At 38.7% G+C, this 23,043-nt stretch overlaps 1 non-coding gene across 1 annotated transcript; it reads right to left on the bottom strand.

Moving 5' to 3' along the window:
• Positions 1 to 22,479: 22,479 nt before the first annotated feature.
• Positions 22,480 to 22,587, bottom strand: LOC148577000 (small nucleolar RNA R71). Its single transcript, XR_015904432.1, has one exon. It is a non-coding gene; the product is annotated as a small nucleolar RNA R71 (small nucleolar RNA).
• Between the last annotated feature and the right edge of the window lie 456 nt (positions 22,588 to 23,043).

Raw genomic sequence — 23,043 nt, 5'->3', positions numbered from 1 at the left:
ATCAATACAAACCAAGCAAACAACTCCACTTTTGGTGGAACTAAGTCTTTCCAAATAGTTTTAGTAAAACTATAACTTGTTACCTCCTTCGAAAATATTTCTGTCTGCAACACCTACATAAATGAATTAGTAAAAGACACACTTTCTTTATCATACTTCTGTACAACTCTATTCTCACTAACCTATATTGATATATTGTAGATAGTTAGAGAGAGACAAAGGAGAGGAGACGAAATAATAATTAAATTAAATAAATTCTTATTTTATATGCTTGATTTTAATTAATAATTATAATACTTGATTTATAATTCAATCAGCCTAATTCTGCATTTCTTCGTGCCACCAATCACTAGGGGTGGCAACATGCATCCTATCCGTGGGTACCCAATCGATCCGCAGCGGGTAGGGTAGAGTGCAGGATGGGTATGGTGCGGGTTGAGTCTCAACCCTACCCGACCAACTCGCACACTATATATGTATATGTTATATACTTATATAAAAATATGTTTCAAGTGGATGTTAAACCAAAGACCTCTCACTAAATGTAAAAGATCCTTAGCCACTAAAAAAATATCATTAATTGATAATTTAATACTTTTTCTAACATAAAAGTCAGTTCTATTTTAAATCAGAGTAAACTACCATTTTTACACATAAAGTTGAAAACGCTGACATATCTACCCATAGAAAACAAAAATTACCATTTGTACCCATAAAAAATGATTTTTATAAGCAAAATGATCCAAACCCTAAAATATTAAATAAAATCCCTAAACTACCCTTCTCTCCACCACTACCATTATCATCTCCTCCCCCTCCTCTCTCTCTCTCTCTTTCTCTCTCTCTCTCTTAATGTTCCGCTAGGGCAAATCTTGCAGGTTCCAATGGTGCAACCAGCTCTCCCCACAGGTGGAGCATCGGGCTTTTACCCCCGAAGAGGATGACACCATAATCAGAGCTCACGCTCGGTTCGGCAACAAGTGGGCCACCATAGCCCGACTCCTTTTCGGTAGAACCGATAATGCCATTAAGAACCACTAGAACTCCACCCTCAAACGTAAGTGCGCCTCCATGGACCCCATCGACGATCCTCACTTCGCACAGCCACTCAAATGTTCCGTTAGCGCCGGCGCCGCCATACTCGTGTCAACGGTGGTGGTGAGGTACTCGTTGCCGACGGTGATGGCGACGACGGAGATGGCGGGTAGGAAGGGGAGGATGCGGATGGAGAGCCAGGAGTATGCAGTGGAGATGTCGGAGCTGATGTTGGCGACGCGGGAGTTCTCGAGGGAGACAATGAAATCAATGGCGAAATCTTGGAGGATTCAGGGTTAGAGTCATAGATCTTAACCTTACTGATGAGTGTTTTCAATTAACCCTTAAAAAAGTCGTAGCCTTTGAATGTGTGTGCAGAGAAAACCCAATCCATTCAAGTGGTGAAGTTAACGGCAGTGATGGCTGATGGTGATGGTGGTGGTGGTGCTGTTGAGTCGCGATCAACATCGATGGGAGAGTGTGCGGCCGAAAGAATTAGGGTGACGGCTGAGGAGGAGGGTGAGACGGTGGTATTGAGTGGTAATGTGGTTGATGTTGGGATTGGGTCGCTCAGAACATTGAGAGAGAAAGAGAAGGGGGAGGAGATGATAGTGGTAGTGGTGGAGAGAAGGGTAGTTTAAGAATTTTATTTAATATTTTAGGGTTTGAATAATTTTACTTGTAAAAACCATTTTTTATGGGTACAAATGGTAATTTTTGTTTTCTATGGGTAGATATGTCAGCATTTTCAACTTTTATGGGTAGAAATGGTAGTTTACTCTTTAAATTATCATCAACTTATATAATAATGTTACATCTTTTTTGTAACCCGCGGGTAGGGTCGGGTACCCGCGGGTTAAGAACGAGTAGGGTTAGGGTTAGGACATTCTCAACCTGCGGGTAGTGAGTTTATATAAAAATCTCAACCCACAGGTAGCGTTAGGGTTGGCTCCAAACCCTATCCTACCTTACCCATTACCACCCCTACCAATCACACCTTATAAGTTTTAAGCAATACTATTCAGAAAGAGACATGTTACACACACAAGCCTTTTGGCATACAAGTTTATATAAGTTAACCCTAACCCAACAAAACCCACTTTCAAAATGCGCGCGTGAAATCATGAGTTCCTCCTCCAATGTTTATATCCCGCGTTCCCTCCTCCTTCTCTTTCTTCTCCTTCTTAGCGTTCTTTGTAAGAATTGCGACTAATTAACCGTTTAATTAAATAATTAATAGTATCCAAAATAGGATTAAAAAATTTAGAATGAGAATTGGAGGATTTAAATATGATTTTCGGACTTAGTAGATTTTTCTGAGTCAGAAAATGTAATTTTCGCGAAAAATCGAGTAAAATCGCGAACTGGCAGCTGAACTGGTCAAACCGGTTTAAGTCTGTCCGGTACTGTGAGAGAATAATTGAAAAACAGTATAAAATCTTAGGAAAATATTTAAAGTCGAAAATCGGGCATTAATTTTAAAAGGTTCGGCCGAAAGTTCGGCCAAACGGGATAAAAAAGTTAATGGGTTGGACCGGGCCCAAGTTGGGCCCAAGCCTAGCATATATATAAGCTTAAATGAACCCAAATGAGCTCATTCACTCCCCCACAAACACAAAACACAGCTGCATTGAGAGGAGAAGGAGAAGAGATAGCACTATTCACATACAACTTCTTTCGCTTGTATCTCGAACTACGGTTCTCCGATTCGCGTGCCGTCAGCGGCTACGCGAAGCTCTTGCTGAGCCCATCACTTCTAGCTAAGCCTTATGGTAAGTTTCTCAAAATCCCATGTCCAGTTTCCTGCCCTAAGAATTTCGAGTTTTTGGATTTTGTGTTGAGTGAAATTTTGTGATTTTGGGTGTTTAGGTACACTCTAGCACTTGATTACTATTGGGCTTTTGTTCCAAAACTGTTGGACAAGGTAAGAGTGTCTTGAACCCTTGTAAAATTGTGATTAAGTTGTACCCTAGGTTGAATTGTTGTAAATTATGTGTATATAGATTGAGATTGTGATTGTTGGCATTTGATTGGAGCTTTGGAGTGATTGTTGATGCTTGTTGGAGTTGGTTGGTGACTTGGTTGTGGTTGGAAGCTTGATTTCACTCAAATTGGGCTTTAGTGCATATTGGAAATTGACCAAGGTATGGTTTCGGTTTCCTCTATGTAATATAAAATATTTCTGGACACTTAGGCTAGTGACCCATAGGATAGGTTTGGATTGATATGATTGTTGAATTTGTTTGGTTGTTGATGTATGAGGAATTGATGTTGTTGATGTTGTTGAATAATGATGTGTGATGAATTTGAATGAGAAATATTATTGATGTTGTTAAACAATGTTGAATTATTGATATTGAGAGTGAATGAGGTTGATGTTAATGGTTGAAAGTGGTAAAATGATTATTGTTAAGTTTGTTGGATGAGAAGAAGTTTTAGTGTGAAATCATGGATAATTGGGTTTGAGAATTTGATGATATGAGTAGTGGATTGTAGCATAAAAGGTAAAATCTGATGTTGGATGGAGTTAGTGTGGTTTTGGTTTGGTTTTGGTTGTGAATTTAGAAAATTGAGAACCTTGTGAAATTTTGGTAAAAACGGACTTTTGTTGAACTTTGACGGATCATAACTTGAGCCTCAGTTTTCAAAATTTGTTGAAATTTATTTTAAATTACAGTTCATTGAAAAATCTTTAAATGGGTATAAAGTTTGTAAAAAATAGATTTTTGTAGAGGAAGTTATGATCATTCAAAGTTTAGTGTCAAAATCTGAATTCTGTGCATGCTGCAGAATTTTTGATTTCTGGTTTGTGTGCGCACGCACACCCCTGTGAGTTTTTGAACCTAACACACATAGGGGAAGGCTTGCTGTTGAGAATGCTAGCACGATCTGTGCGCACACACAACCAACGAAGTTTTGCAACCTGTGCGCACGCACACGTTGGAAGGTGCATTCTGTTGAGGGCGTTCGCACGCCTTGTGCGATCGAACAAAATTGGAGAATTTCACACTTGTGCGTACGTACACCTCTATACGTACGCACACATTTTGAAAATCCTCCTGGGCCTGCGCATGCACACCCCTATGCGTACGCACATGCCTTGTTTTTTAACTAAATTCTTGTTTTTAAATATTTTACCTTCCCAAGAAGCTTGTAAACTTCTGTGACACCTGTTTAAGACTTTTTGGCTTGTTTTGGATGTTAAAACATAGAGCAAGTCTTGGGTGAAACTATTTGGTTTTACCTTGAAAGGTTAGAGAACGGAGGCTTAGGTTTCTGGTGTACTGAGGATGGGTTTGGTGGAGAGAGAAGGAAGAATAATATATGAATTGAGAAACCGATGAACTAATGAGTTCGGAATGGAATTTATGAATTGACAGTGGTTGAGATGAGTCGAGGACTCGGAGTTGCAATGATGAATCGTTGGTATACTGAAATAATGAATTTTTGAAAAACCACTGATGTAATATTTTTAAATTGAGATTGTTGAGACGCTATGCGCTCGGCAGGGATGGTGGTTGGATCCCGCCTGTCAAGGTAGCGGCGGCGGCGTAAGGGCAGTGGTTCATCCCGCTTGCATTGAGATGTGAGGTCCGTGGCAAGAGTATCCCGCTCGCATCCTTTCGGATCACTAGAGTGTGCAGGCACAAAATCCTGGACGGTGTTCCAAGCACCATATCTCGGGGGTTCCCATTATGATTCTGAAGGGAGACATCTCCATGCAGATGTGTCGGGTTGGAAGTTGAACCGACAATGTGATATCACAGCCAATAGGACAGGTATTCATCATGTGCATCTTCTATCTGTTTGTTTGCTTTGCCGACTTGTAATTGCTTGCCTAATTGTATAACATGCCTAATTGCCTACTTGAATTACTTGTCATATATGCCTATACTTGTGTTTTACTTGCATTGATATTATTTGTGTTTTCTACTGGGATTGAGGAGGTTCGGAAGGCGGTGGCGATGGGATCGCATGGAGGATAGGTTGGTGAAGGCTGTGGGATAGCGGAGAGTTGTTAGCTTAGAAATCCACTAAGTCATATTACCCCTTTATCATGTTATGGTTTAAATTATTCTTTAATGTTTTAGTTATGCTTTAAGATGAATCTTCTGATGGATATGAAGTTCTAGGATTGCCTCTGGCATCCCGGAGTCTTATATCTTACATCACTGGGCACTGTTACCTTACTGAGAACCTCCAGTTCTCATACCATATTCTGTTGTTGTTTTTCATATGCAGGTCGCAACCCCACCTCAGTGAGTTGCTCTGATGGTGACAGAGCGGAGGATCTTGGATATATATATGTTGGAGTCTTTTTGCTTATTTTTCTTAGTTCTCTCATCTTTTGTATTTACTTTTGCCTAGAGGCTTATTTTGAGAGAGAAACTTGTACAAGATTTTTTTTTTTACTTTCAGAATTCTGTATTGTCTGTATATAGCTAGCCGGCTTAAACTCTACGAGCCTGATGAGTGGGAATTTGCACAGCACAAATCCCCTTCGGCAAGTGTACCGAATCGTCAAGTAATAACTCACAAGAGTGAGGTCGATCCCACAGGGATTGATGGATTGAGCAATTTTAATTGGGTGATTTGTCTAGTCAAGCGAATATTGAAAGGTCTTGGTGAAATTTAATGAACAAAACATGAATCCACAAGGAAAGTGGAACAACAAAATGTAGAGTACTAGAAATTTAAATGTTGGAAGGTAAAGGACAGAAACTTAAATGGCACAGAATGTAGAGTACTAGAAATTTAAATGCTGAAAGGCAAAGGACAGAAACTTAAATAGCATGAAATGTAAAGAACTAAAATTTAGAGAGCAAGAAACTTAAATGAACTGAAGCTTAAATGACAAGAAAGTAAAGGCAAGAATGTAAATAGCAATGGAAAGTAAATTTGCATGAAATGTAAAGGGCTTTGGGTGCTGGGAATTAATGGAAGCAATAAATTCAAGGCAATTAAAGGAAACTCAAACAAATCAACGTGAAGAATAACAAAGAGAAAGATTCATCAGGGATTGGAGATATCATAATCCATCATGAATCAATGGGTCTCAACTTCATTCTCAATCATATGAAGTAGATCTATGGTGAATTGTAATTAATTGAGTCTCAATTTCTTGGCAACCCAATTTCTCTAAACACAATCAATTTGCCAATTTTTTGATCTAATTGAAGCACTAGGCTTTTGATATTGAGACTGATCACCTTGATATCGATTGTTTGGTGTAGACAGGAACCCTAATGGCCACTCGAGGACGAGGTTGTACGCGTTCACGAGCAGAGAGTAGAAATGAGCAACAGGCCAATAATCATGCTGAATTCATGTCGGCAGTGGCTAATCTTGCCAATACCGTGGAGGTGAATGCTGTTGTAACTCTGCAAGCTGTTCAGAGGTTGGGCCAACCAGCTAGAAACGGAAACAGAAATGGAAACGAGAATGATAATGCCGAAGGAAACGGTGATAACATGAGAGGTGCTCCGATGACCTTGGCTACTTTTCTCAAGGTTCATCCACCAAGTTTCAGAGGTTCAACCAATCCTACGGAAGCGGATAATTGGTTCCAGGCCATGGAGTGTGCCTTACAAGCACAGCATGTTCCAAACAACCAGTATGTAGAGTTTGCTGGATATCAGCTTTTGGGAGAGGCTCAGCATTGGTGGCAAGGAGAATGCCGCTTGCTCCAACTTCAAAATGCTGACATCCCTTGGGATGTATTCCAGGCGGCTTTTATAAGAAGTACTTTCCTGAATCTGCAAGGGAAGCGAAGGAGATGGAACTTATGCATCTGAAGCAAGGTTCCTTGTCTGTGGCAGAATATACTAGCCGATTTGAGGAGTTCTGTAGGTTCTCTAGGGTGTGTCAGGGTGCCCCGGAGACCTATCAAAGCTGGAAATGCATTAAGTATTAAAGAAGATTGAAGGATAACATCATGATTACTGTGGCTCCTTTGGAGATTCGGATCTTTTCCGATCTGGTGAACAAGGTGAGAGTTATTGAGGAATGTGCAAAAATAGTAGTCTTGTCAAGGGACACTCATGGAGGAAACACTAGTCGGGGACGTGGCAAGTACTTTCAGCCAAAGAGTAAGAATTTCAAAAAAGGAGGACATGCACTTCAAGGTCAAGGCGGCTTCAGAAAGAACACTTGTGATCGTTGTGGACGTTTTCATCCAAATGACTCTTGCAAGATTGGTATAGGTGGTTGCTTCAACTGTGGTTTGCCTGGTCACATTGCGAGAGATTGCACTCGTGGGAAGAACCCGAATGCGGGTCAGAGTGAACACCAAGGGCAAGTATTTGCTATGAATGCCAAAGATGCTGCTAAGGTGGATCCGTTGATGAGAGGTATATGCTTAATTGGTGATAAAACCTTTGTTGTATTGTATGATACTGGAGCTTCACATTCATTTATTTTATTTGACAAAGTTGAGGAACTAGGCTTGAAAGTGTCAGAATTAGCATTTGAATTGCATGTACATACTCCACATCAGACGGTGGTGACTAGGTCAGGTTGTAGGCAAGTAGGTTTCAAGCTTGAGGGTAGAGACTTTGTGCATGATTTGATTTGCTTACCAATGGTTGGGTTGGAGATGATTTTGAGGTTTGATTGGTTGTCAAAGAATCGAGTTTTGTTGGATTGCTTTGAGCGGTCAATTCAGTTTATGTCGGATGGAGAAAATGGAGTAGTGGTAGCTGAGGGTTATTACCTGAACTTTGTAATGGTGTACTGTAGTGGGGAAGAGTGTCAGGGTTATATCTTGTTGGCTGCTAATGCTTTGGGTGACGCCCAGAACTTAGATCAGATTTCGGTAGTTAGAGACTTTCTGGAAGTATTTTCAGAAGATATTCCTGAGTTCCCACCTCAAAGGGAGATCGAATTTGCGATTGAATTGTTGCCGAGAGCTGGACCAGTATCGATTGCACCGTATAGAATGGCTCCAATAGAGCTGGCAAAATTAAAGACTCAATTGGAAGAGCTTCTGAATAAGAGGTTCATTCGACCGAGTGTATCTCCGTGGGGAGCGCCAGTTTTATTGGTAAAGAAGAAGGATGGAGGGATGCGACTTTGTGTGGATTACTGACAGTTGAACAAAGTGACTGTGAAGAACAAGTACCCGCTGCCAAAGATAGATCACTTGATGGATCAACTGCAAGGAGCTGGAGTGTTTTCAAATGTTGACTTAAGATCCGGTTATCATCAGATAAGGGTGAAGGAGGATGACATTCCAAAAACTGTATTTAGGACGCGCTATGGACACTACGAGTTTGCGGTGATGTCCTTTAGGTTAACGAATGCACCTGCTGTGTTCATGGATTACATGAACAGAGTATTTCATCGGTTTTTGGACACATTCATGGTGGTTTTATTCTAGGACGGTGAAGGAGCACGAGGAACACGTGAGAATTGTGTTGAAAATTCTGAAGGAGCAGAAATTGTATGCTAAGTTGCCCAAGTGTGAGTTCTTAAAAGAGGACGTAAAGTTCCTAGGTCATGTGGTAAGCAAAGGAGGAATAGCCGTAGATCCTTCAAAAGTAGAGGCGGTGATGGAATGGGAAAGACCAACTACGGTGACGGAAGTTAGGAGTTTCCTGGGGTTAGCCAGGTATTATCGGGGATTTATTGAAGGATTTTCCCGGATTGCACTTGACGGGCGGAAAATTGCCGATTAAGAAATTTATAATAAGAATAGCGTTGCAAGTACAGTTCTTAACCGATGAAAAATCCGCTTATCAATTTAGAAAGAGTTCTCACAAATTAAGAATAAAATACTGCGAGTAGAATTCCCAGGTCGTTTCCTAACGAGTTGACAAAAGAGTGCTATTTTATGGGTCAGGAATTTTCTGAGAAATTTTAAGAGTTGGAGAACAGAATAATAAATAATTGTAAATTAGAGCAATGAAAATTAACAAGAGAATTTATATAATCAAAATAAAAGCCTTGACCAGGAGAAGATTAATTGGAAATTCTATCCTTGTTGGATTCTCCCAAGTGTAATAGTAAGAGGTTGTTGTTTTCACTTAGTTAACCTTTACCGAATAAAGAAAAGTCAAGTAATTGAGCTAACTCTGATTCACAAGTCCTAATCTTCTCCTGTAGAAGGATTAGCGTTAGTGACTCCAGAGTTAGCCAAAAACTTCCAATTAAAATTGACACTTGAGTATTCCAACTCAATGGTCTCCTTTTAATCAACTCCCAAGTCAAGTTGGGAGTCTACTCCATTGACATGAATACTATTCTTATAGACATATAAAGGGAATAAAAAGAAGACATGGTAAACTAAATAAAATAATAACTGAAAATTAATTAAAGGTAAAAATAGTTCTTTGCATTAATAAATTCTAAAGCCATAAACATTCATATCTGAACAGGGTTAATGGGGAATTAAAAAGTAAGAGAATAATGAAACAAACTAGAATGATAGAAACTTTAACGGAGGTAGTAACTCTTCTCAATATCCAAATCAAAAGCATAAAATTCTAAAACTATGAATGTGAAGAACCCTAGAGGAAGTAGTAGTTTTCTCTCCAAGATTCAAAACTAAACTAAAAATTGTGTAAAAGTGAATGTCTGTTGAGTCTCTGCTTGTCCATTGGCTCTAGTCTGTGTTTCTGGGCCAAAAACTGGGTCCAAACTCAGCCCGAAATTGCCCCCAGCATTTTCTGCACGTGGCGCATGTCACGCGTATGCGTCAGTTACGCGTACGCGTCGTTGGTCTTCTTCGCGTGTCACGCGTACGCGTCAAGTACATGCACGTGTTGCTATGAAAATCTCCAAATCACGAGCACGCATCAGCCATGCGTGCGCGTCAATCCTCGCTGGTTATCTCCTTTATTTCTTGTGCTCCTTCCATTTTTGCGAGCTTCCTCTCCATCCTCTAAGCCATTCCTGCCCTATATAGCCTGAAAACACTCAGCACACAGATCATGGCATCGAATGGTATAAAGGGGAATTAAAATACACAATTTAAAGGTTTAGGAAGCAGATTTTCAACAATAGAACAAAATTGGGAAGGAATTGTAAAACCATGTAAATTGTATGAGTAAGTGTGCAAAGACTTGATAAAGACCACTCAAATTAGCACAAGATAAACCGTAAAATAGTGGTTATCAATCTCCCCACACTTAAACATTAGCATGTCTTTATGCTAAGCTCAAGGAGACAAAAGGAATGAATGGGGGAAAGTAAGACTCATGAGATGCAACCTATGTATGCGAATGCAACTATATGCTAAGATGTTTCTATCTACTTGGTCAAGAGTAAATAAGTTCTCCAAGAGAAACATAAATCAGATTCCACTAATTCAAATCACACAATAAAAGACAAGTAAACTTGTAATAAGTAAGAAGATAGCTCATGAAAGTAGGGAACATAGAATCAAGCATTAAACCATCACTATTATTGTATATGCACTCTAATCGCTCAAGTGTCTAGGGTCAATCACTCTACTCTTCTCTAGTCATGCTTTCTAAAACTTTGTTCTTCATCTAACCAATCAACAAAAATTTAGTGTACAAATGCAAATATCATGAGGTCTTTTCAAGGTTATAATGGGGCTAAGGTAAGGGTGAGGATATATGTACGGCCAAGTGAGCTATAATATGAATCTTTGACTAACCTAAGCTCTCACCTAACATACACACACTTTATAAAATTATTCCTAGCTACCCATAACCTCACTTTTGTATATTTCACATACTCATGTATCAAATTTTCTTTAATTTCACCACACATGCATTGATCTTTTCTTAAACTTAGCATTGAGGTAATTTTATCCCCTATTTATTTATTTATTTGGTAGTATTTATAATTTTTTTTTGAACATGAAAGCAAACATAACATATCAATGCATATGATTTTTCTGGTTTCACATGAGTAAGTATCCAAATTTCCAATATTTTTATCAATAAAACACAATACTTTCTCATCAGCCCAAGTTCCCACAATTCCCCACACTTAGTTGACACACAATCTCTATCTTAAGCTAACCAAAGATTCAATTGGGTAATTAATTATTTTTCTGCTTAAGGCTAGTGATGTGGTAAAATACAGAACAAATGGGGATTAAAAGGCTCAAAGTGGCAAACAAAGGTAATTGAAATGGTAGGCTATTTGGGATAAGTGAGCTAATAACAAATGATGGCCTCAATCATATGTATGCATGCAAATACACTAAACAATGGACATATAGAATGGAACAAACTATAGATTACAATCATAGAAAAGGAAACACACAAAATAAAAATCATGGTTAAATAATGTAACCATATAATTAAGCTCAAAATCTCACAGGTAGTGTGTTCTTAGCTATAATTCATATTCCAAATTACAATCTTCAAACAAGTTTAACACAAATTTTCAAATTAAATTAGTGAAATACTATAGACTATGGTCTTGAAAAGAAATTTATTACTTCAACAAAGCAAAACAAACATGCAAGCACTATTATCATGCAATCTATCCTATCTAACAAAAGAAAGAGTCAAATATTGGTGTTAAGAGAGAGAAATTACCTCCGGAAGTCAAGGACTGACCTTTCCACACTTAAGGCTTGGCATGGTCCTCCGTGCCATCAGTAATGAGCAAGGTAGGGCTGGAAGCATCGCCTCTGTTGTCTGGTTTGCCATGGCTCCCTATGCTACTAGATGAAGGGGAATCCGGGGTGTCCTTCAGTTCCGGAGGTGGGTGAGTACCAACGATGAGTTCCTTCAGATAGTTGTATCGGCGCTTGTTATGGCGCTCCATCTGCTCCATCCGCCGGTCTTGCCGGTTGAACCTCTCAAGGACCTGAAGGAACATCTGATGGATGAATGGTGCTTGTGGTGTGGATGATGGTAGAGTAGAAGAAGAAGGAGTATCCAAAGGTGGGCCTGTAGGCCTGCTTGCAGAGGGAACTAGTGGCCTGGTGTAATTCCCATTTGGGATATACTGGTCGGCCCTGGGGATCATGACCTTTGTGTCTCCTGCCCGATAGGACACACCTGCTGCAAAGACTAAATCTGAAACCAAGACAGGAAAAGGCAGGTTACCCGCTATCTGCACGTGTCCCATTGCCTGCCAGATGTGTCGGGGAAGGTTGAGGGGTTGCTCTGTCAGGATGCACTAGATGAGAACAGCCATGTCTTCTTTAATTTAGGTAGAAGAGAGGTTTCAACCTCCTTTGATAGTGAACCGAAAAGAACCTTCTTGAGATTAAGAAGGGAAGCAAGAGAAAAGAAAGAATTGGAAACAGAAGAAGGAGTTAATTGGGAGGAAGCTAATTACCTTGGAAATTCATCTAGGCAAACTAATGATCCATACTCTAAAACCTATAACTCTGATTGGAGGACCACCCAAACTTTGGGTAGGAGAACCAAAAAAATCAAAAACCATACCAAACCACTCTCAACACCCCAACTCCAACCAACCATCACCACATGATGATGACAGAATGGCCAAGATGGAAGCTATGATTGCAGACCTTTTCAAGGAGATTAAAGACATGAAGAAATTCCAGGAGGAAGTAGTATCTAATTGGCAAAACCAAGATGCTGCTACTCAGAAACTTGAAGCACAAATTGCATACTTGTCCAAGCAAGCTTCTGGGCACAGTTCAAGTAATGCCACCCGGACAACTTCAAAAGAGGAATGCAAAGCTATTACCCTCAGAAGCGGAAAGGAATTGAAAGAGACTCCAAGGGAGACTTAAGAAGAGAAGGAAGAGGGCAATTCAAACGCCAAGGAAGAAGCACAAACACCTGTTCCCAAACCATCAGAAGAGAAAGAAGTTCTAAGGCCATATGTCCCAAAGGCTCTTTACCCTCAGCGCCTAATGAAGAATGCAAAAGACAGCCAATTCTCCAAGTTTTTGGAGATTTTCAAGAAACTTTAGATCAACATCCCCTTTATAGAAGTACTAGAACAAATGCCACTTTATGCTAAGTTTCTGAAGGAATTGATGACCAAGAAGAGAAGCTGGAGGAATGATGAAACTGTGGTTTTAACTGAGGAATGTAGTGCTATCATCCAACACAAGCTGCCTCAAAAATTGAAGGACCTAGAAAGCTTCTAAATTCCCTGCATCATAGGGGAAATAACAGTTGAAAAAGCCTTATGTGACTTGGGAGCTAGTATAAACTTGATGTCCTTAATAATGATGAAAAGAATGAAGATTGAGGAAGTCAAACTAACAAGAATGGCTCTCCAATTGGCAGATCGGTTATTTAAATTCCCTCATGGAATAGTAGAAGACTTGTTAGTGAAGGAGACTTCATCTTCCCTTCTGACTTTGTGGTATTGGATATGGGGGAAGAAGCTAAGGCTTCAATAATTTTGGGGAGGCCATTTTTAGCCACTGCTGGAGCTATCATTGATGTCCAAAAGGGTGAACTTACCCTTAGGCTACATGATGAGAGAATGGTATTCAATGTATTTAAGGCTATGAGCTATCCACCAGAATCATTAGGAGAGTGTATGAGGCTAGATGCAGTGGAAACTGTGGTGCAAGAAACCTTTGAAGAAGCACTTGAAGGATTGACAGAGGGTGATTCCATGTTAAATGTTGGGGTTTTTGATGTCAACTCAACTGAAATGTCTATTCTAAGCACATTGGAGGAGAGGAAAAAGGAGAAAGAAGCACCCAAACTGGAGTTGAAAGCACTGCCTCCTACTCTCAAGTATGCATACTTGGGAAGTGATGGAAGTTACCCAGTGATCATCAATTCTGCCCTTAGTCAAGAACAGGAAGAGGAATTAATCAAGGTGTTGCAAAAGCACCAAGATGCTATTAGATGGACCCTTGCTGACTTAAAAGGGATAAGCTCATCCATATGCATGCATAAGATCTTGCTGGAAGATGATTCCAAACCCTCCATTCAAGCCCAAAGAAGATTGAATCCTGTCATGAAAGAAGTGGTCCAAAAAGAAGTGATGAAGCTATGGCAGGCAGGAGTCATTTATCCTATTTCCAATAGCCCATGGGTGAGTCCTGTCCATGTGGTTCCAAAGAAAGGAGGAATCACAATTGTACCCAATGAGAAGAACGAACTCATCCCCACAAGAACAGTAACAGGCTGGAGGATGTGCATTGACTATAGGAAACTCAATAAGGCAACTAGAAAAGATCATTTTCCACTCCCTTTTATGGACCAGATACTGGAGGATTGGCAGAACATTCATATTACTGTTTTCTTGATGGATATTTGGGTTTAATTAAATAGTGATTGATCCAAGAGATCAAGAAAAGACATCATTCACCTGTCCATATGGAGTTTTTGCTTATAGGCGCATGCCTTTTGGATTGTGCAATGCCCCTGCAACTTTCCAAAGATGCATGTTGTCTATTTTCTCATACATGATTGAAAAATTCATTGAAGTCTTCATGGACGATTTCTCAGTTTTTGGAGATTCCTTTCCCAATTGCCTTCATCATCTTGCCTTAGTGTTAAAAAGGTGCCAAGAGACAAACCTAGTTCTAAACTGGGAGAAATGCCATTTTATGGTAACAGAGGGAATTGTCCTTGGCCATAAAATTTCAGAAAAAGGTATAGAAGTAGACAAGGCTAAGGTGGAATTAATTGAGAAATTACCTCCACCTAGTAATTTCAAGGCAATTAGGAGTTTTTTAGGCCATGCTGGTTTCTACAGAAGGTTTATCAGAGATTTTTCCAAAATTGCAAAGCCTTTGAGTAACCTATTAGTCTCTGATACACCTTTTGTATTTGATCAAAAAATGCAGACTAGCATTTGAAACACTGAAAAGAGAGCTTTCCTCAGCACCTATCATTGCCCCACCTGATTGGAATTTGCCTTTTGAACTGATGTGTGATGCATCAGACTTTACTGTTGGGACAGTGCTTGGACAGAGGAAAGGCACTTTAATGCATGTTATATTTTATGCTAACAAGGTTTTGAATGAAACTCAAAGGAATTATACCACTACTGAGAAGGAACTACTGGCAATAGTGTTTGCATTTGACAAGTTTAGATCTTATCTCATTGGATCTAAAGTAATTGTTTTTACTGATCATGCAGCACTAAAATATTTACTTGCAAAACAAGAGTCAAAACCAAGACTGATAAGGTGAATTTTGCTATTGCAGGAATTCAACATTGAGATTAAAGACAAGAAGGGAGTAGAGAACAAAGTAGCAGATCATTTGTCCAGAATTCCCTGTGAAGAAGGTAGCACCCACAAATCAAGTGTCAATGAATTTTTTCATGATGAGCAATTAATGCTGGTTCATAAGGCACCCTGGTTCGCAGACATTGCTAATTTTAAGGCTATTGGGGAATTTTCTTCAATGATCAACAAGCATCAAAAGAGGAAACTCATCAATGATGCAAAGTATTTCATTTGGGATGAGCCATACTTATTCAAAAAATGCTCAGATGGATTGCTCAGAAGATGCATTTCAGAGGAGGAAGGAAGGGAAGTCTTATGAAATTGTCATGGTTCTTGCTATGGGGGTCATTTTGGAGGAGAAAGAACCGCAGCAAAAGTCTTGCAATACGGGTTCTTTTGGCCCACAATCTTCAAAGATGCACGAGAGCTAGTGAAGAACTATAATGAATGTTAGCGGGCTGGAAATCTACCCAAGAAAAATGAGATGCCACAGCAATTCATCTTGGAACTTGAGCTGTTTGATGTATGGGGGATTGATTTCATGGGACCATTCCCAACCTCATACTCAAATAATTACATTTTGGTGGCAGTAGATTATGTGTCCAAATGGGTGGAGGCCATTGCAACCCCTACAAATGATAACAAGGTGGTCCTGAACTTTCTCAGAAAGAATATCTTTAGCAGGTTTAGAGTTCGCAGAGCACTCATCAATGATGGAAGAAGCCATTTTTGCAATAGACCACTAGAGACCCTCTTCCTGAGATATGGGGTGAAGCACAAGATTGCCACACCTTATCACCCCCAAACAAGTGGCCAGACAGAAGTATCCAATCGAGAGTTAAAAAGGATCTTGGAAAAGACGGTGGGAGCTTCAAGAAAAGACTGGTCGAAGAAGCTGGATGATGCTCTTTGGGCATACAGGACAGCCTTTAAAACACCAATTGGGATGTCTCCATATCGACTGGTGTATGGTAAGGCTTGTCACCTGCCATTAGAGCTTGAACACAAAGCTTTCTGGGCTCTCAAGTTGTTGACTTTTGATAGCCAAGCTGCTGGTGAAAAGAGACTCTTGTAGCTGCAAGAATTAGAAGAATTTAGATTTCAAGCCTATGAAAATGCCAAAATGTACAAGGAAAAGGCAAAGGAAAGGCATGACCTCAAAGTGGCACCAAGAAGCTTTGAGGAAGGACAGAGAGTGCTACTTTACAACTCCAGATTGAAACTTTTTTCTGGGAAATTAAGATCAAGGTGGTCTGGCCCTTTTCTTATCACCAAGGTTTCCCCTTATGAACATATAGAAATCATGGAAGAAAAATCACAGGAGACCTTCACTGTAAATAGACAAAGGCTCAAGCACTACTTGGGTGATATGAAGGAAAGGGCTGAGACAAAATACAGACTCGACTGAGAGAGTGAGTCGTCAAGCTAGTGACGTTAAAAGAGTGCTTGTTGGGAGGCAACCCAACCAAAGGTAATTCTCTTTTCATAGCTTGTCAATAAAAGAGTAAGGATATTTCTCTACATTGCTAGGAGCTAAGTTTGGTGTTGCACACCAAAGAAATTCAAGGGTGAGTGTGTAAATCTAAGTTTGGTGTTCCACCATGGTTTTCATTAAAGAACACATTGCACCCTCAGCATAACTAGTTATCAGCTCTAAACAATCAGAGAAATTACTCAAAAATTGTTGTTTTCTAGTTTCTAGTCTGTTATTGTTATCTAGTTCATGGTTATTTTATGGTTCATAGTTTACTTTCTTAATAAAAAGTACTTGATGATTCATGCATGTATTTACTCTGCTTCATGTAGAAGTAGGCAAAGAACTAAGTTTGGTGTTCCCACATTAACTTAAGTTCAGAAAATCACAAGCATACATGCATGCTAACCATCTCTCAAGTGCTTGGGGAACAAGCAGCTTTCAGTAGCTTTAGCAGGAATTCAATCAACCCTTGGAAGAACTATGCATTATCATCAAAGGACACTAAAGCCACAGATGGTGATAGCAGAGAGGAAGCAACTAGAAGGCACCACCAATAGGTTGTATTATTACTTAATTCCATCCACTTTAAAATGCTCTAAATTGGAAGTCTGAATGTGCCCATGTTAATGGTCAATTTGTAGTTTTAGCCATTTTGCATTCTGTTGGGTTTAATTTTGCACTAAGTATGCTAGCCTAAGTGTGTGTGCTTTCACTTTCAATTGCTAAATGCTTGTCTTGTCCCCTGAGTCTTTTCAAATCAAATAAAAGGAATATTTGAACAAGAAGTGAAAGAGTTCCTTTTTAGCAAGAAATGAAATAACAGTAAGTAGTGGTATATATGTTTGATTGTGTAGTAGCTCACCTATAATGAATAAAAGGATAGATTATTTCCCTTTAGTCTAAATTAGCTTGCTGTCTATGAATCTTAGCAAATAAAAGTCCTTGGAGGAAAAACAAACATGTAAAAAGAAAGAAAAGAAGAGCCAAAAGTGGCAACAAAAATAGAAGAAAGCAAAGAATAAGGCTAGACACCAATAGCTTGGACCTTAGGACATATGCCTGTGGTGTCTTTATGCTAGGATCTGCTTGGATGATTAGGTTCTATGGAGTGCTTTAACACTTGGTAACTTGGGTTAACTAACCCGAGATTATCAACCAAAAGTCTATTATCAAGAGAAACCTAGTTACAGGGTATTTAGTAACCCAAAGAGGTGTTGGGCACTAATGTCTTAAGAGGAATTGAGAGCCAAGTGTCTATAGTGAATATGTGTTGAGTACAAATAAGTTAAGAAACTGCTACAACACATGACACTGAGCTAAAGCTTACAGAGAAAGAAAATAAAGAAAAGTAACTACCAAGGACGAGTGAATAATAAGAGGTCATAGCAGTGTGTTAATTGATGCTTAAAGAAGACAGTTTATGCCTAAAGATCAATAAGAAGTGAGCTACTGCATTGTCTGCATAAAACCCCATGAGTTATTAATAATGACTTGCTGATATGAACATCACCTTCTGTTTCATTCTTTATTCTTAATAATTCAGTACTTGCTTAAGGACAAGCAAGATTTAAGTTTGGTGTTGTGATGCCAGGGCATCTTAGGCTAGTTTCACCAGCCTTTTTCTTTGTTTTTAATAGGTTTTATACACTTTCTTGAGCTATAAGTAAGCAATTGGGTTAGAAATTCATGTATGCCTAGATTCACTCAACCATGATTAATTTGATGCAATTTCATGAGAATTATGCTATAATTACTTGTGTGCTAAGAATGATGAGAATTCTCATGACTTTAGCAAGAATTTGATGCATATATTGGTTGATGACAGGTGAAGGAAGGCATAGAAAGAAGTTGAAGAAGGAGCATGAAAAAGATGAAGAAGAAGCAACGTTGGTGGCCAAGTTGAACCACCAACGTTGCCTCCAACGTTGGAAGAGAAGCAGAACAAGTCTCTGCATATTTTACTGATGCTCACGTTGAAGGGAGCGTTGGACATCCAACGTTACCCCCAATGTTGTGAGAAAATGATCAATTCTGGAGCTGAAGAATTTTTCAGTGACGCGTACGCATCTATGACGCGTACGCGTGAAAAAGCAAAATTTTTATATCCACGCGCAAACGTGAGTCACGCGCACGCGTGGAATGGCAAAATTGACCATCCACGCGTACGCGTGGGTCACGTGTACGCATCATTACACGAACGTTGGAGTCCAACGTTGCCTCAAATGCTAGCCTCCAACGTCTGCGATAAAGAGCCCAGAATTTCGATTTGAAAAACTTGAATCGACACGTACGCGTCAGTGACGCGTACACGTGGATGAGGAAAAGGGAGATTTACGTGTAAGCGTGGAGTACACGCACGCGTGGATATGCCAACATTGGAGGGAACGTTGGAGGTCTAACGCTGAGGCCAACGCTCCCCTACATGTTTTTGAAACTGGAGAATGAAATTTTTGCATCCACGCGCACGCGTGCAGCACGTGTACGCGTGGGTAGCGGGACGTTGGCCCTCCATTGAGGCCAAAAGCCCAATTCAGAGATTGAAGATCAATGGAAGAGAGTGTATAAATAGCTTAGAATTTAAGTTAGAAGGATCTTTTTTTTAGCACTTTTACATTCTATTGCAACTTTCATTTTCTGTTTTAATTTTAGAATGTATCTTTCAATTCCAATTTCCATTTTGAGAGCTATGAGCAACTAAACCCCTTTCATTGGATTAGGGAGCTCTATTGTAATTCAATGGATCAATAGTAGTTTTCATCTTCTTCTTTCTTTTCTCTTGATTTTTGTTAGAAATCTTTTGGTCTTATTTCCATTGGATAGTTGTCTTGAGAGAGAAGCTATCCATAATTGGAATTCTTTGGATCCTTGAGAGAGGGATGAAGAATTCATGCTAGAATTGCTTTCTCACATTGGATTAGATTGGGGGTTGGATGGATATAGTGACATGTAATCCTACCAATACTTTGATCTATGAATTTGTGTGGTATAGTCAGTGACCGAACTTCAACTCTTCCCATGAGTAATTAAATCAAGACATTGGGCAATTGTTCATGCTTAGAGAGATTGGTGAGCCAAGACATTGGGATCCAATCATATAAGATTGACAAGCAATGTCAATGAATGCATTGATTAAGGAAGAGGTGAAAATGATTTGATCCGGAGAATTCAATATCTCCTGAAACCCAGTGAGCTCCCGCATCTCTAATCTACCCATTCTATTTACATTATTCTCTTTAATTTCATGCTTAATCCCCATTCCTATCTAATTTCTTGCAATTTAAGCTTCTGTCATTTAATTTCCAACAATTTAATTTATGTTCATTTACTTTCTTGCAATTTAAGTTTCTCACCAATTTACTTTCTGCAATCCCAATTAAATTTGGATTTCGCTCAACTAGCATAATTCTCCAATTAACATTGCTCAATCTACCAATCCCTGTGGGATTCGACCTCACTCTACAATGAATTTTTACTTGACGATAATCCGGTGCACTTGTCGGTAGGAAATTTGTTGAGAGGCAAGTTTTTGTGAATCAGTCATTAGGGGGCATCTCCAAGATGTAGAAGTCAATTGGGATTATGAGCCCCTTAATGCTCACCAGCACGTCCTCAGCAATTCTTACCACCGAGATTATGCTTTTATCTACCAAAACAAAATATGCTGCCGACCTTTTTAAGGGAGGGAGCTTCAAAGCATCATATACAGATAATGGCATAATACTCACACTCGCGCCTAAATCACATATGTAGTCAGAAAGTAGTATTCAGACCGTTTATGGTAGAGTTAAGTGTATTCTGAATGTCTTGTTGTCCTTATGCGAGAGAGTGAAACATCTCATCATTAGAAGAAGAAGGGGGTAAGTAATTTAAGGGGCCTGCTATTGGTTGTTCTGAGGCGCTTGGGATTGCCTTTGGTGAGGTGCTCGGTTGAGTCAAATTTTTAAGTGTCAATTGCATTTTTCTAAAAATTTATGCATTTTTTTTTCGAAAATTCATGCATTCATAGTGTTCTTCATGATCTTCAAGTTGTTCTTGGCCAGTCTTCTTGTTTGATCTTCATATTTTCTTGTTTTGTGTCTTTTCTTGTTTTTCATATGCATTCTTGCATTCAGAGTGTCTATACATGAAAAATTTCTAAGTTTGGTGTCTTGCATGTTTTCTTTTCTTGAAAATTTTTCAAAAATAAGTCTTGATGTTCATCTTGATCTTCAAAGTATTCTTGGTGTTCATCCTGACATTCATAGTGTTCTTGCATGCATTGTGTGTTTTGATTCATAATTTTTATGTTATGAGTCTTTTTCATGTTTTTCTCTTTCATCATTAAAAATTAAAAAAAAAAATATCTTCCCTTTTTCACTCATAAATTTTCGAAAATCTGAGTTGACTTTTTCAAAACTTTTTAAAATTTAGCTGTTTCTTATGAGTCAAATCAAATTTTCAATTTAAAAATCTTATCTCTTTCAAAATCTTTTTCAAAAATCATATCTTTTTCATTTTTCTTATTTATTTTCGAAAATTTTAAAAATATTTAAAAAAAAAAATCTTTTTCCTAATTTTACATCATATTTTCGAAAATATCATCAACAATTAATGTTTTGATTCAAAAATTTCAAGTTTGTTACTTACTTGTTAAGAAAGATTCAAACTTTAAGTTCTAGAATCATATCTTGTGATTCCTTGTGGGTCAAGTCATTAATTGTGATTTTAAAAATCAAATCTTTTTCAAAACTAATTTCAATCATATCTTTTTAAAATATCTTTTTATCTTATCTTTTTCAAAATCATATCTTTTTAATCCTACCTTTTCATATCATATCTTTTTCAAATATCTTTTCTAACTTCTTATCTTCTTATCTTTAAAAAAAAATTGATTTTCAAAAATTGTTTCAACTAACTAATTAACTTTTTGTTTGTTTCTTATCTCTTTCAAAACTACCTAACTAACTATCTCTCTCTAATTTTCGAAAATACCTTCCCTCTTTTTCAAAATTTCTTTTTAATTAACTAATTATTTTAATTTTTGATTTTAATTTTATTTCATTCCTAATTTTCGAAAATTACTAACCTTTTCAAAAACGATTTTCGAAATTTAACTTTAAATTTTAATTTTTAATTTTTGAAAATTCTCTCACCTCTCATCTCCTTCTATTTATTTAATTATTTACTAACACTTCTCTTCATCTCATATCTCTGCTCTCCTCACCCTTCTGTTTGGATTCTCCTTTCTTTTCTCTTCTACTCATCTTTTCTTCTACTCACACAAGGGAACCTCTATACTGTGGTAAAAAGGATCCCTATTATTATTTTCTGTTCCCTTCTTTTTCATATGAGCAGGAGCAAGGACGAGAACATTCTTGTTAAAGCAGACCCTGAACCTGAAAGGACTCTGAAGAGGAAACTAAGAGAAGTTAAAATACAACAATCCAGAGACAACCTTGCAGGAATTTTTGAACAGGAAGAGGAGATGGCAGCCGAAAATAATAATAATGCAAGGAGGATACTCGGTGACTTTACTGCACCTAATTCCAATTTACATGAAAGAAGCATCTCCATCCCTACCATTGGAGCAAACAATTTTGAGCTTAAACCTCAATTAGTTTCTCTGATGCAACAACACTGCAAGTTTCATGGACTTCCATCTGAAGATCCCTTTCAGTTCTTAACTGAATTCTTGCAGATATGTGACACTTTTAAGACTAATGGAGTAGATCCTGAAGTCTACAGGCTCATGCTTTTCCCGTTTGCAGTAAGAGACAGAGCTAGAATATGGTTGGACTCTCAACCTAAGGATAGCCTGAACTCTTGGGATAAGCTGGTCAAGGCTTTCTTAGCCAAGTTCTTCCCTCCTCAAAAGCTGAGTAAGCTTAGAGTGGATGTTCAAACCTTCAGACAGAAAGAAGGTGAATCCCTCTATGAAGCTTGGGAGAGATACAAGGAACTGACCAAAAAGTGTCCTTCTGACATGCTTTCAGAATGGACCATCCTGGATATATTCTATGATGGTCTGTCTGAATTAGCTAAGATGTCATTGGATACTTCTGCAGATGGATCCATTCACCTAAAGAAAACGCCTGCAGATGCTCAAGAACTCATTGACATGGTTGCTAACAACCAGTTCATGTACACTTCTGAGAGGAATCCTGTGAGTAATGGGACACCTCAGAAGAAGGGAGTTCTTGAAATTGATACTCTGAATGCCATATTGGCTCAGAATAAAATATTGACTCAGCAAGTCAATATGATTTCTCAGAGTTTGAATGGAATGCAAGCTGCATCCAACATTACTCAAGAGGCATCTTCTGAAGAAGAAGCTTATGATCCTGAAAACCCTACAATAGCAGAGGTGAATTACATGGGTAAACCATATGGAAACACCTATAATCCCTCATGGAGAAATCACCCAAATCTCTCATGGAAGGATCAA

This window comes from Arachis ipaensis, chromosome B1 (genome assembly GCF_059453495.1).
Source record: "Arachis ipaensis isolate K30076 ecotype BB chromosome B1, ASM5945349v1, whole genome shotgun sequence".
NCBI classification, from domain to species: Eukaryota; Viridiplantae; Streptophyta; class Magnoliopsida; order Fabales; family Fabaceae; genus Arachis; species Arachis ipaensis.
This window is presented reverse-complemented; position numbering and strand designations above follow the sequence as displayed.